Source organism: Misgurnus anguillicaudatus, chromosome 9 (genome assembly GCF_027580225.2).
Source record: "Misgurnus anguillicaudatus chromosome 9, ASM2758022v2, whole genome shotgun sequence".
Lineage (NCBI taxonomy): Eukaryota > Metazoa > Chordata > Actinopteri > Cypriniformes > Cobitidae > Misgurnus > Misgurnus anguillicaudatus.
This window is the reverse complement of record NC_073345.2, coordinates 11,815,435-11,831,695: the sequence shown is the minus strand read 5'-3', so window position 1 is coordinate 11,831,695 and position 16,261 is coordinate 11,815,435. Positions and strand designations below refer to the sequence as shown.

Sequence of the window (16,261 nt, the reverse complement as noted above, 5' to 3'; positions counted from 1 at the left end):
TTGATGTCCTTTTTGCGTACCTTGGCTTTCTTTATGGAGACTTCTCCCTCGTGCTCGCACAGTTCTTTGTCGTGTCACTCACTCTTCCTCTCTATTTCTCCACAGGCAGCAGCTGGGGCGCAGAGGCACAGTTAATTGGACTGGGTTTGTTCTCACCTCTCCGCTGACTACAGCTCGCGGTAAGTTACAGGATCCACACGGCTCGTTTTCGTGGTGCCCACTCTTTCTCTCTATTTTTCCACAGGCAGCAGCTCGGACACAGAGGTACAGTTAATTCGACTGGATTTGTTCTCACCTCTTCGCTGACGACAGGTCACGGTAAGTACAGGCTTCACTTAGTTCCTCCTTAGGTCATTCACTCTCTCCCTTTCTCTCTTCGCAGATAGTGACTGGGACACAAAGGCGCAGTTAATTCAATTCGTATGGCTCTCACCTCTCTGCTGGACACAGCGTACCGTAAGTACAGGTTTTCACTCGGTTCCTTCTCGTGCTATTCACTCTCTCTCTTTCTCTCTCCACAGGTAGCGACTGGGACACAAAGGCGCAGTTAATTCAATTTGTATGGCTCTCACCTCTCTGCTGGACACAGCGTACCGCAAGTACAGGTTTTCACTCGGTTCCTTCTCGTGTTATTCACTCTCTCTCTTTCTCTCTCCACAGGTGGTGACTGGGACACAAAGGCGCAGTTAATTCAATTCGTATGGCTCTCACCTCTCTGCTGGACACAGCGTACCGTAAGTACAGGTTTCACTCGGTTCCTTCTCGTGTTATTCACTCTCTCTCTTTCTCTCTCCACAGGTGGTGACTGGGACACAAAGGCGCTGTTAATTCAATTCGTATGGCTCTCACCTCTCTGCTGACACAGCGTACCGTAAGTACAGGTTTCACAGGTTTCACAAAACTGAGTTCCTTCTCGTGGTGCTCCTCACATGCCGATCGTGTATGGTGCGTTCTCCGTCTCTGTCAATCAACGGGCTTAAAGAGGTTGGTATTTAAATTTAGCAAAGGTGGCGGACTTACGACAATTTGCGATGTGTCAGATGGGGTAAGCAGTTCCTACGTGGCGTCGGGGGTGAACCCTCTCGACTGGCTTGATGGTTGCAGAGGGGCGAACCGTCGCACCGTCTCACCGGGCCGAGGGCTGCCCTCTCCTCGCTCCCGCTAGGCGATCGAACACTGGACAGGGGCGCCCCTTTGTAGAGGCCTCGGGACGGTGGAATTCCTACACCTCTCTCTCTGCAACAGCAATTACTATACAGTTGGAAACATCAACAATGATAGCCCCTGATCGTACTCACACATCCGCCAACTCTCCTGCTCTTCACCGCCACTATCCAATCCGCCCAATGTCTAGACGGGGGAAAATCGTTCCGGGGCACCGTACCGTTGCTTTAGACCTGAAGCACACTCACAACATATGCTGTACTGAATTATTCTAGGACCGTCAGCCTCTTCGTCCTCCCTCGACGAAGTGTGTGAAGGCGGGGGTTTATCTGACAAGACACACAGCACTACACAGCAATATACAGCACCACGTCAAAATAAAAGTTTCCACAGCACAAGGACTCACCCACCGCACTCCAGTGTACACAAAGGATGCCCGTCTTCTTCCACTTCACTTTGATCGGACCGGGCGATGAAAACTACGGCCTAGTTGGTAGTGTCGTCGTTGTGACTGCTTCGGTATGTATTCCTTCGGCTCACCCACCATGCTGTCTTAGGGGTAGGGCCGCCCTCCTTCTCCTGGAGGTATCTAACATAAAGGCAGGTCAATATTCAATACGTTTCCAATTTAATCTTGGTACTCACATCAATGCCGTTCTCAATTCCTTTTCGCTTTGTCTCAGTTTGCAATGTATTCCGTTCACTTTTAAACCTTTAAGGTTTACGATGTCTTCACAACCATGCAAACTTCAGCCTGAGAGAGAGTTACACAGCCACCAGCAGCGCACCAGATGAGCACAACACAGCGCTTCAACACACACCAAAAACTGACCCCAAACTGTGATTTAAACTGGTCTTAAGTACTGCCCTGTTTAGCGTGTCCTCCAATCACCAACCGCTCTTCTTAACTAGACACAGGTGCATCCAATTCGCTGATTTTCCCTCTTACGGCGCTACCAGAAGTTCCGGTGTTCTGCCTTTCCGGTCCGGGCGGAAACACTTCCGGGCGGAACCAAACTTCCCCAACTTTGGTTCCGCCCCCTAAAAGATCGTCACCTTGTGACATGAGCAAAAATTTTTTGGGTGTGTCCTTTAACATGCAAATGAGCTGATCTCTGCACTAAATGGCAGTGGTGTGGATGAATAGTGCAGCTTAAGGGGCGGTATTATCCCCTACTGACATCACAAGGGGAGCCAAATTTCAATGACCTATTTTTTCACATGCTTGTGGAGAATGGTTTACCAAAAACTAAGTTACTGGGTTGATCTCTTTCACATTTTCTAGGTTTATAGAAGCACTGGGGACCCAATTATAGCACTTAAACATGGAAAAAGTCAGATTTTCATGATATGTCCCCTTTAAGGTAAATACATTTTAGTAAATACAGTACAAACATAAGGAATACTGTAAATAAACAAGAAAACTTTAGGATATGTTATATTTTTGCACATTTGTTCATAAAATATGCACATTAGTAATATTAAATATAAAAACCATAGGTTTGTAATGGGAACGTTACATTCATAATCAAGTATCTGTATCGTATTTTTCATAATATCATCGCTGTCTGATGAAAACCACGTATGTCCATTTAGCCGATTTTGAGATTTTTCGACGGATTGAATGTCCAGGTTCATTTCCGTATACAATATGCTTTACATATCTAAATGGCCAATGAAAAGTTGTGAAATCATGTCATCTGATTTTCACGTATATCCATTTGGTGTCAAAGCTGTCAATCATGCCGCTTATCTCCCCCCCCCGGTGGAAGCATCTCGCCGATCTCGTGAAGCTTCATTGAAGCTCAGCACTGGATAGCCAAATAAACATAGCCTGGTGAGACAATGATTTTTTCTTCATCGAGGTAAACGTTTCCCCCTGACGCCAGACGTACGTCTAGGAGTGACAAAATTACGATAGGACTGTGCAAACAAAGTATCTGTCTAGCATTACCATGTCAGTGTATTGATTCATTGTCCCTTCATAGTTTGCAAGAGACATTTAATAAATGTATAATTAATATTAAATATACTAAGCATATTTAAGTAAGACGTAGGCTATTTAATAAACTGAGCGTATTCATCTGTCAATATGAAACGCGACTTGGCCATTCTACTTAATGATCGGAAGAATGCGTATCAACCACCGTTACTGTAAAATATGCACGTATGTCCATTTAAACTCAATTTTGGTCAAATGTGTATCATTACACTGGCAAGAATATGGTTACATGTAAAGATGCCGTACCAAGTATGACAGTGCTACATTCAACTGCTTTTGAAATACGGTGTTTTTTTCACTTCCTGAAAAGTAACCGTCTTGGACATACGTGAGTTTCATCGGGCAGCGACGATATGCATATTAGTGGACCATTACATTCATAGTGCTATTAGGCAAATATGCATATCAAATATTTCATCAAATATGCTGTATATTAGCTATACTGCCTGTGAAAAGAAATAAGCTGTATACAAAACTCTCAAATTCAAGCCAGAACAGCATATACATCTTGCATACATGTAATTTAGATGGGGTAAATACAGTATAATGGTGTAGGATTTGTGCTCAAAATGTGGAACTTAGTTAATTATTGAGTGTGGCTTACAAGATTCACACTGTCCTGGGAGTGAAGTGTGCTAGGAGTAAATAATTAAAATGTAGCTACAGGGTGTAGAAGATATTTTCTGCAACACTGATAGTTTGGTTCAATCCAGCATAACTGCATTGAAGAAGAATTGTTAGTGTTACGACCCAAAAGACCATCTATACAAAATGTTATGAGGGGTATTGCATGAAGTTTTAATGTCAGATGATCTTGTCAATCACATAACATTGTTGTCAGGAGTTCAGTTTGTGCTCATTGGGTATGTTTGACTTCAGAATGATCGGCGTATGACATCAAAGTATCACAAATACAATTCAAGAACAGACTGCACCTTATGTATTTGAATCGCTCTGGCATTGCTTTGATGTCATGCCGATCGGTCTGTGAAACGCTCCATAAGGTCAAACACCTATTGTTGTGAGCACATGGTTTTGATTTGCTCCATGTGCTTTCTTACCACACTTTTTACTCTGCCTACTGCTTTGATGAATACAGTTTAACCAGCTTTACCTTTTCTCTATCAGTATCTTACATCATTTTGGCAATTTTTTCTCTCCACTACATGCATATTCTCACTGTAATATGTTCTTGGTTATGATCTCTTTACTTCTGGCCTGTTTTTTTTGTTGGCCTGCTTATTTTAGTTTTTGGGTGTGTTTAGCTGTTCTTTGACACTGAACCTCTCTTACTAACAAATAACCTGCTGTTTTCTGACTTATTAACAGTTAAAGAGTTGTTTCCTGATGCTAAACATAGGCAAAGTGTCAAAAAAGCAGTTGGGTGTGTTACAGAGTATTTCTGTGCCGAATGCACTTTGCCAGGGTTTGTACAAGTTTTTTCGATTACGGGTTCAGCTGACGTTTCAGGGGTTTCTATACCTATCACTTTTTTATGGGCACTTACCCAAGAAAACTCTGCCCACCCGTCAATCAGCAGGAGATGCTAGAACTTACAAACATCACATCACACGACAAGCTTTGTTTAATTTCAAAACTCAACAATGGCACGAAAGAAGAAGTGTGTTTTTGGATGTAAGGAAAAGAAAGTCAGCCTTATGGAAACAATGGATATAGTTTATTATCCGGGGTAGCAGCAGAGTTTTGCGTGTGTGTTTGATGCACTGGATTTCATTGAAAAGTCCCAACCGGTTCATGAGTTGCATGCAGTAAGTAATAACGTTACTTCTGTCTTATATTGGAAATAGGCGCGTGCATATTGTATAAATGACACGAACATGTATTGAATCATAAGTTAAACAGTGTTGTATAGTGTTGCATGACTCGTACTCGCTCCTCCCGCGGTAGTAACTCCTCCTTCTTCGTTTTTTCGTACGTTACATTAACTGTAAAGTTAATCTTTCTTTTATAAATCTGATTAAACTAAAGACTCTTCGGAGATATAAAGGATGTAATCCTACTCTATAGGTACTCCAGATTAACATCAGAAATGCAGAAACAGCTTGTGTTATGTGAGCTTTAAATCTGAAAACTTCATTTATTGACCTGTGCTAAATTCTATTGAGAAGACTTTCAGGTTTTTTTTTGTGTCCTGTATAAATCTTGCTGAACTTGACTATGACTGAAAACTTCACTTATGACTACTAATGAAACTTTCAGGAAGCAAGTTGCAATCACAAATTGCAATTTACACCTCGCCTCTAAGTGCTTTTTAATTCCAACTTTTCAGCCGATACAATCAGCGGCATAATAGGCGAGGCGGAGGATCTTCACTGGAACCTCATTGCGTTCTCCACGCATTTACAGGTCTAGATTGAACAGGCCTGTCTTGAAATATACCATAGCGTTCTTTGCCACGTTGACACCGTAATAAGCATACAAATGTTTAACTGGCACCCGCGCACGCCCCAGGAACAAATGCTTCTGGAATGAGAGCGGATAAACATGCCCAACAGGACAATTGTGCATGATTTGATTGAGTTGCCTCAATCCATTACGCTAAATCAGCTTCTGCTATTGTTTCCCTGAGAGCTGCTTTTTCAATTCCATCCAAATGTGTGAATACAATTGTGGTGGAAGGAGAATGTCAGTCATTGCTTAGGCACAGACAATGGTTAAACGCTAAAGGGCGATATGGCGTCTCCAGAGGCCACTGGGCCCTATCCTGGATCTTCCAAGGGAACTCGGCAGAATCGAACAATCATGTACCCTTGAGCTTAATGTAATACTGCCACCTTGATATTTCATCTGTTTGCACTAATGAAATGTATGTTTTCTGTAAACACCAAAGCCACGGCCGTGAACCGTGTGTATGTGTAATGGTTTTGTTCTGTGTTTACTTGTGTTCTGTGTATTTTTGTATTTTGGACTTTTATTTTGATACCCTGCTCTGTTCTGACTTTTATTTTGATATTCATCATGCCATGTCACAGTTCACACTTCCTGTCTGTCTGTATATAAGTCACTTCCTGTTCACCTGTTCCTGGCTGAATATTATACAATAGTAAGCCAGCCTGTTACCTGTCTGTACCTGTTTACCTGCATCCTGTTTATCTGTAACCTGTTAATCTGTATCTGTTCCTGTTTTTGACCTGTGCCTGTACTTGGATTTTGATTGTTATTCTGCCTGCCCTGAACCCTAGCCTGTATTTGGATTTATGCTTTGTGGATTACCCTGTTTGGATTTGTTTGCTGGCCCTTATTGGGATTTTACACAATAAAACACCTTTTGCATATGGATTCTCATCTCACTCACTTCATTTAAGAGCATACGTTACAGTATGATTCTACTGTAGATGCTCACTGATGCCTTTTTCCATTCAAAATAGATGTAGTTTAAATAGATCAGCCTCATTACTGTGAGGGTCGAGGACTACACCGTGTTCTTACTTTAAATATCTATTCTATCATAATGATGGCTCTCATATCATAATGTGAAACTCATTGAAGCTAACACTCTCAAAAAGAAAGGTATTGTAAAAAATCTGTCAATGGTATGATGGCACCCTTGGGTACATACAGTACCTGAAAGGGACATATTTGTACCTAAGGGTACATATTAGGACCTTTTTCAAAGAGGGTGTCGTCCCACTGACAGCTTTTGTACTTTTTTCCTGACAGTGTAAGTGTATCTCTTTCAGTGAAAAACTTTGTATTCCTGCCAAGTCAACTATGAAGAAGCTACTTCCAGTAAAATCAAACCATTGATCCATTTTTCAACATTCATACAGAAATTTTCTGTGAGGAGCTATCACAGATATTTTCTATTCCTGCATAGCTGTGAATGTCAGTAAATTATGACATAATCTTCTTTTAGGGTTGAACTATTCATTTAAAGTTACTATTTAACTAAAACTAAAGGACAAAATATCATGCAAAACTAATGAAAGCATACTTTTGTCCCGGTCTAATATAATATATAATATTTAGTTTGCATTAACAGTACATAAAAACGATTTGAATCGCTATCAATATTTCCAGTTTTGGAAATTTACACCCACAAGTCTACAAATCTAGTGACCGTCCTATTGTGCCGCATGTCTGTGTGAAAGATCCAACATATCCCCCTGATAAGTAGTTGGGATTGAGGAGACACATGGAGGAAAGGCTCACCCGTCTCATCTACCATGTGCTTGACTGCTGATAAGGAGCCGGGCTTGAGCTGTCACCGGTCACGAAGGGTCCGCACCACGATCAGTGTTCTCCGTCAGGTCCCGGGGTTTCTCCTGGTTAAGTCACCCAAGCTAAAAGCAAGGGGATATCTGTCTGAACTTCACATCTTTTGCTGTATCTTAAAGGAGTGTTTTGACATTCGTGACAGAGTCTCTTTGCTCTCTTAAAGCGGTTCAGAGTCTCTTAGGGGCAAGCCAGGCAGACAAAGTCGAAAATCTCATTAACCTTTTAATGCCTCATGAATACGCTGTCCCAAAGTTGTGCTAATTCTTTGCAAATTAGTTTTACGTTTTTTATATTTCACGTGTATATATATATATACATATTATCCTAGAACTGTAGGCTCCTTTTCATAACCCTTTTATATGCCCTTAAATCTGCTCATCTTGAACCAGGAGCTGCCAAGGGTTATTGGCTGGGGGACCACATAAAGTCTGGCTAGACTTTCATAATAAATGTAATCACTGTTGAATTAAAATTAAAATTTTCATTGGAAACAACTGATGAGGAGTAACACATGTAAAGGCTGATTCCTATGTTTAAAACAGACTATAACTGGGCAACAGCAACTGGGCCTTTATAAAATTATACATTTTGTTACAAATATGGTATGTGTGAATTAACTTCTGGCAGTTACATCATACCCAATGATAAAAAAATAAAGTGACTGCATTTATGAGGAATAGTATGTTTTTGTATTAACAGAATATACAAAATCCCAAGCCAATGTTCAACACATCAATATTTCAATGAAAAGGTGGTGCAATGGCTAACTTATAATTTTAAGAAAATCTCTGTTCTTTGGCACAAAAGCCACTTTTCTGTATCTAACAGGTGTAACTAAGCAAAAATAAAGCATATGAATTCCTGCTGTCTTTCCTGCAGAGATGACTGCACCTCAGTGACGACCAAAGGCCTGAGGAACCATCAAGCCAATGGATTGCCTACTGTGTAATGTGGACAGACATTTTTATCACAGACTAGCAAACACAACCGGGGTGTATGTTTGCCCATGAGTGTCCCACAGCTTCAATGTTGACATTAACGATGTAGTGTGCTTCAAAAATAAAAAAGCCCACAAATATTCCCCCTATATATCAAAACAACAGGTTTACAAGTTTGCAGGTACGCAGCTAGAATCACCCATCACATAGAGTGCTGACACTATTGCTTTGTTAAGAAGCCAATGTGAATGTGGATAATAATTAGGGCTGTCAATAGATTAAAAAAATTAATCTAGATTAATCGCATGATTTCATGAGTTAACTCGCGATTAATCGCAAATTAATCGCACATTTTTATCCGTTCTAAATTTACCCTAATTTAACACTTTTCAGGTTTTTAATACTCTGATCATATATAAATATATAGATGCTTTATGCAAATGTATGTTAACAACGGCCTGTTTACATTTTTAACAGAACCATCAAGCCATTGCTTTGTATATGCATTTTCCTTTAAGAAGAATTTTCTTTCTACATTTTTTTTTGATTCTGCATCATTTGTGACATGTGCTGTCAAATTTAGTCGAAATTAGCAAATTTTCAAAAAAATAGTTGTTCATATTTTGACATTCTCTATTAAAACATAGAACAATGCATGATTTGGTGGAATATAACAAAATATGACAGAACTACACCTGTTTGAAGTTGAAAGAGTCAGCAAAGTTAAATTACCAGAAAAATTACCACATCCATACATTAAATTACCCATCAATACCTTAAAATCACTGATAAAACTATAAGATTTAGCACACACAAAGCAAAAACATCATCAATATATGTTAAACTTTTTTTCTTTTGTTTGATTGACATTGTGACAGACTGCTTTAAATCTAAGTGATCTAATATAATGTTACACATCAGATATTTTTACCCAACAGTTAACCAAACATTTACTTAAGACATAACAGATTATAGATCCTACCTGCGTGAATTCTTATCAAAGCAGATATTTGTAAAACTTTAATTTTGTGTAGATGTCTATATATCCGGGTCGCGCACTCGCGCGTCTGTGTGCACGCGCTTCAGATGTCAGTCAGTCAGCGTGAGGAGATCGCTTTTGAGTCTTGTCGCTCTTAATAACTCCTTAACAATAATCAGGTACCGAACTTTATCTCTCTTAATGACTCTTTTAACATCAAGCAAGTCCTGCAGTCTATTTTCTAAGTCATGCATAAAAGCGAAACCAAAATGAATTGAGACGCATCTTTGCATTAGATTAAGCATTAGGAGGACGGGAACGTTACACCTCAGACGTATAAATATAGATCATTTCAGATGTCCAACGAGCATTTAGAGCATTGGATTTGCTAGACGATTTGGTTAATGTTCTTATTTCTATGAAAACCTTTGAATCATTTAGACATGATCCCATTTGTCTGCGTCTCTGTTCATTCAACTATGGGCTGGACCAAGGGTCAAACAGAAATTACGCGTTGCGTTAATCGGCGTTAATGAAATTAGTTGCGTTAAAATGAATTTGCGTTAACGCGTTATTAACGCGTTAATTTTGACAGCCCTAATAATAATACATATATATATATACTGTATCTGCACTAAATGGCAGTGCTATGATTGGATAGTGCAGATTAAGGGGCAGTATAATTATAATAAGATGACATAACAAGGGGAGCCAAATTTCAATTACCTATTTTTACACATGTGTGCAGAGAATGGTTTACCAAAACTAAGTTACTGGGTTTATCTTTTTCACATTTTCTAGGTTGATTGAAGCACTGGGGGCCCAATTATTGCACTTAAACATGGAAAAAGTCAAATTCTTTAATAAATCAGCTTTACATTTGACACTATACCATATCAAAGAAAAAACCAAATGTGTTTAAGATCTCAATTCGCCAGAGAGTATGGAGAGTAAATGGAAACATTTGCTTAGGCCTGCAATATTTATCCTAGAGAAAAGACCCAGAAATTTCTACACTGTTTCTCAGATGAGTGGTTTAATAACGATGCCGATTATTAAAAAAAAAAAATTAACTCAGACAATTTTTGGATGATTTGCCAAGTTCGCAATTAAGTTTCTGCTGTTGATGGAATTCTTTGTAAAGGAGAGCGAATTAATGTTCCTGCTTCTATGAGAGCTGATATGCTACAACAAATTCATGAAAGTCATTTAAGCATTAAAAGACGAGCAAAAGAAGACGAGACGAGCAAAAGAGGTACACTTTTGGCCTGGAATGTCTAAGAGTATTGAAGACAAGGTGAGCATTGTGAAGTATGTAGTGCACACAGAAGGTATCAGGGTAAAGAGCGACTACATCTTTATTGTGTGCCAGATAGGCCTTGGCAAAAATAGGAGTTGATTTGTTTACATATAATAAACAATAGTATTTGATCATTGTTGTCTATTTCTCAAAGTTCATTAAAGTTGAATTGCTCAAGAATTTGACTGTCATCAAGTTGCTGAAGTCACTGTTTGCAAGGGGATTCCTGAAGTACTGATTTCTGATAACGGACCGCAAATTGTTGAGAACACGGTTACCAGTATCAGCTGTATTACTTAGTCCTAAAACAGTTACCGCTTCAGTGAAAGAGTTATTGGAAACTCGTCAAAAAGCAGCAGGAAATGTTTGACTGTGGGAGATGTCAGAGTGTGGCAAAATGGTGTGTGAAATCCAACACAAGTTACTGCTCTGGCTGAACAACTACGGTCTTGTGTTGTGGAGACACCTGATGAACAATTGTACAGAAGTAATAGGACATATTTAATGTCCAAAATAGGAGAGTGCAAAGTAACACACAGAAAGCAAGGACATTTACATTTAGTCATGTAGCCAGTGTCGGCGCCAGAGAATACAGAATGAGGGGGCCTCCTGTTTCACTGGGGGGCACCTGGTTCATCTTATTATTATTTTATTATTATTATTACTACATGGCACTAGAAAATGCTTGGTACTGATTGGCCAGTCGCAACATTCAAAGGTATTTTTTTCCTTGAACAACCGCCTGAAACACAGCCACACCCGGGTACTGCGAGCGAGTCACGTTAACAGGGACAGTTTAATACATACGAATTAATACAGAATAAATATGTATAATTAATAACGTATATGAGATTGTATTTACAATGATTAAACTGAATGTTCGTATTTTGACTTTTAACTTGATCTGGCTTTTAGCCATTAAGAAACGTTTTCCCAGAAGGTTTGTATTTCTTAAAAATAAGCGAATAAAAGATATCAAATCAAAATGTTATGTCTATATATTTACTCATAAAGCAACTAGCCGTGAAATTAGCGGGATTGTTACAGCCAGCCAAGTTGTTGTCGCAAATAAATCCCTCACTATAGTAAAACCAAAACTTATAATGACGATAAAATGCAAGACTGGATAACTCACGTGAATCATAAAGACCAGTACATAACCAAATAACAGCAAAAGAAAACAATGTTACTGACATATCTAACACCAGAATGAACTATGCATTTTACCTTCAGAAGAGCTGCAGGCGACGAGAGGACTTTTTAAAACTTTTTAAGAAGGTCCTTTTATTTGTCGCGAAATTTCTTTGTCTTGCTCAAATGACAAGACTTACAAGTGTAAATTAGATTATTTAGACAGATAATGAGTTCTCATGCATGGTGATGGAAGACCCGAACGTGACAGCAACTTTCAGTGCTGACAAAACACTGAGAATAGCTTTAAGAACTTTGTGTTGTTCAAGTAGTGGCTGCGTGAATGTAACTGGCTGACTATGTTAGCATTGCATTGTGGGTTAGTATTTTAATAATTATTTTTTATTAATTATACTCCGAATTTTAATCAGTATTCATTGTTTAATCAAATGTATTTGCAGCACATTTTTTAAAATATTAAGTTCATTATTATTTTGAGAAGTAAGGGGCACAGTGACTTAAGTGGCCGGGCCATGCCCCCTAGGGTCTGCTCGTGGCGCCGACACTGCATGTAGCAGACACTTTTGTCCAAAGCGACTTACAAATGAGGTAACAGTAGAAGCAATTAAAACAACACAAGAACAGCAATACATAAGTGCACTAAAACTAATCAAGTCTAACACAGTATACATAGCCAAGGGTTGGTATTTTAGACAGAGAATGTAAAGATAAGGATAGAAAAAAGAAGAGATAATAGCAAGTGAGGTGTTTTGGCAGAAGAGATTTTTTAGACGATTCTTAAAGATTGCTACAGAGTCAGCAGCCAGAAGATCATTCCACAGATGAGGAACAGAACCAGAGAAGGTACCCAATAGAAATATTTTACCTTTTTGGGATGGCAACACAAGCCATTGCTCTGTGGCAGAGTGCAGAAGGCACATAAGTCTGTATAAGCAAGTGAAGTTAAAGGGGTGCTGACCCAGTTGTTTTTATGGCCAGGAGCAGAGCTTTGAATTTGATGTGAGCAGTGTTGTTTTTGGCAGCCCTTTTAGTTTTCGTTTTAGTCTTAGTCTTTTGGACGAAAATGCTTTTAGTTTTAGTCACATTTTAGTCACTTGTAAAATTTATAGTTTTAGTCAAGTTTTAGTCGACGAAAACGCAAAAAGGTTTTAGTCAAGTTTTAGTCGACGAAAACGCAAAAAGGTTTTAGTCAAGTTTAAGTCAATTTTAGTAAAAAATTATTTTTTAACCAATGAATTTAGGTTAAAAAGTGTGGTGTATTTAATACAATTAAAATGTGCATTAAGGTTGTCCCTGAGGGCTTGCCGTTGTTTTAGTCGGTGTGCCTTCTGCGCATGTCATGACAAAAAGTTATGAAGAAAAAAGTTTAGCCTAATAAACCATCATGTTGAGTTTGTGTGTTACGCTGAGACCTCGCTTATAAAGTTGAGAAACGCGTGCCTTACCTTATTTAAATACACCACAAAAAGTATTGGAAATGGGCTTAGGTTTGACAAGCAGATACATGCAAAACCTTAAGCTTACCATGAAATGTGTCATGAGCCGATTGTCGAGTAAAATTGAATGTATATGATATGTTAACAGCGTGACTTGTTACCTTTAAAAAATATTAGCGTGATGAGCCTTCAGGTGCCGCTTGAGATTGGTGGTATTCTTCCCACCTAGTTTGTGGCCACATTTACCGTCGTCTCCCAATATGCATTCCGTTTTTCTGTTTGATGGATTATACTGAAAGTATGTCCATAAATCATCTCGTCGTTTCCGTTTATTGGCGTCACCACTACGGTCCTTTGAACTCACCACAGCCGCAGGTGTGTTGTTGTTTGAAATCTGGTGCGCGTGCGCGGCATGGCGGCAGCCGGGTGGTGGGCGTGAGCGTGAGTGAGACTGTGTTGAGTGTTGACCCAAAACAAGGATAGAAAGCGGCAGCATTGCTGATACTTTTGAGCTAAAAACAGACAGATTTCACGCAAAATAGGCAGAAATGACATGAATTATGAACGTCAGACTTATAATTACTTTCATTCCGTCAGCCGGGTGGTGGGCTGACGGAATCGTCATGTTTTCGTCACCTTAGAGACATTTTTAGCTAGTCATCGTCGCGTTAGCGTCATAAAAAATAAGTGCGTCAACGAAATCATTTCGTTATCGTCATCGTTGACGAAAACAACACTGGATGTGAGCTGCTATAGGAAGCCAGTGTAACCTAATAAAGAGAGAAGTGACATGCACCCTCTTTGGCTCATTGAAGACCACTCTTGCTGGAGCATTCTGGATCATCTATAGGGGCTTGGATGTGCAGGCTGGGAGTCCGACTAGTAACGCATTGCATAGTCCAGTTTGGACAGGGCAAGAGCCTGGACTAGGACTTGTGAAACATGCTCGCTCAGATAGAAAAGGTCTAATTTTCCTAATGTTGTAAAGGATGAATATGCAAGAGTGGGCAGTGTTGGCAACATGCTCTGTGAAACTCACCAATGAACACTCCCATGCTTCTGGCTGTCCTGCTAAGCAAAATGATCGAAGAACCCAGTTAAATGGAAAGATTGTGATGAATCTTATGGTAAGACTATATGACAAGCAGTTCTGTCTTAGCAAGATTGAGCTGGAGATGATGATCCTTCAACCAGAGTGAAATGTCACTCAGGCATGCTGAGATGCGACCAGAAACCGTAGGATCGTCAGGCTGAAATGGCAAGTGGAGTTATGTGTCATCCGCATAGCAGTGGTAAGAAAAGCCATGTTTCCGAATGACAGAATCCAAGGAGGGCATGTATATAGAAAAGAGCAGTGGTCCGAGCACTGAGCCTTGAGGTACCCCGGTACTGAACATTGGGGTTCGGAGACTTCACCTCTCCAGGATACTTTAAATCAGTGGTTCTCAACCCCGTTCCTGAAGGCCGACTGCTCTGCACATTTTGTATGTCTCCCTCATCTGACACAATCAGTTTAGTTCATAGAGATCCCTACTAATGAGCTGATGGTTTGAATCAGGTGTGTTAAATAAGGGAGACATACAAAATGTGCAGAGCAGTGGGCCTCCAGGAATAATGTTTAGAACCACTGCTCTAAATGACCTACCTAAGAGGTAAGACCTGAACCACAGTGGCACATTCCAAAGGCTTGAGGGTTGACAGGAGGATGTGGTGATTGACAGTGTCAAAAGCGGAACAGTACAGATGAATTGAAGGTTGCCCTTGCCTGCCTTAGGGCTTCAATGTGTTCCTCAAAGGAAATGGAGCAGAGTATAATTAATGATTTTCACCTAACAAGGAATATGTTGGATGAAAAAGAGACTGTATTTTCATGAGTATTGAATATTAATGAAATAATGATGTGGTAATTGTGATGTTATCATATGCGATTTAATATTGTATTGTGATTAACGGAAATAATTGTACAAACTTCCGGTTGCACCATCTAGTTTACCAACTGTCTCATCCACAGTATATTTATTTCTCCTCAGAAATTTTAAAAGAAAATCTGAGAAAAACTTGAAACACATCTGAGACCAATCGTTAAGCATTACAGTTTTCTTCTGAGAAGTGTTTTGAGTTCCTGCGTTACCAAAACTGTATAGTTCCTTAAACAGGGCCCTCGGGTGCTTTAAATCGATAGTTCAGCTAAAAATAAAACTTCTGTCATCATCCACTCATCCTCTTGTTACTCAAACCCTTAGACAGAAAATTTCATTTTCTCCAGCTCAAATGTTGCTCAATTTTCTACTTTTAGGACACAATAAAGTCTGCCTTCAGATTCTTCACTTTTTCCCAATTCCTTGAATGATGTCAAAAGTCGGAAAAAAGACATTTCTCATGATTTGTACAAGTGGAAGGCAAACATTTTCTGTGAATTGCAAGACTTTCCAAGAAATAACCTTTTGACTCCTTTAAGCAGATGCGTCATGCCAATTCACACTGAGGGGGCATGGTAACCTTTACCTAGTATGGTAATGTGCAATTAACCCCCACTGTGTACGCAATCTATGGTTAAAAATATGACAGCATCAATGTTATATTTTTAGATTAATCTTACAAAACCAGAGATCACCAGAGTTAAAGGGGTTAGGCTTAGTGCAAAAATTTGGTTCTCTAATGATTTTATGTATACATATTTTTAAAATGCCAATTAAAATGAAATAAAAAAAAACTAAATGTGTAGATTACAGCATTATTGTTACTGCAGCGTTGAACATTACAATCCATCAATTGGTTTTGTCATTTTCATTGTTGATATAGCCTACTTAAAATTACATAAACTTTTTGACATAATGCAGTTGTGCACATGCATTAATAAATAAATGCCATTTCAGATGTAACTTCTGCCAATACAGTATTATCCTGAGTATTTGACATAAAAGTTACACATTTATTTTGGTGGTTTTATATGAAGGCAGGGGGGCTCAGATTGTTAGAAATGTAATTGGGAGTGCCAAATGAAAAGACTGTGACCGTTCTATAGTATTTTTTCAAATGTCTGTTTGTGCA

General features: G+C 39.3%; 1 long non-coding RNA gene across 1 annotated transcript in view; it reads left to right on the top strand.

Moving 5' to 3' along the window:
- The first annotated feature begins 2,413 nt into the window (after positions 1–2,413).
- Positions 2,414–16,261, top strand: part of LOC141366079 (uncharacterized) — a 411,784-nt gene continuing 397,936 nt past the window's right edge. Inside the window, exon 1 of the long non-coding RNA XR_012371058.1 lies at positions 2,414–2,528. This is a non-coding gene — a long non-coding RNA (uncharacterized lncRNA). The remainder of the gene's footprint in view (positions 2,529–16,261) is intronic.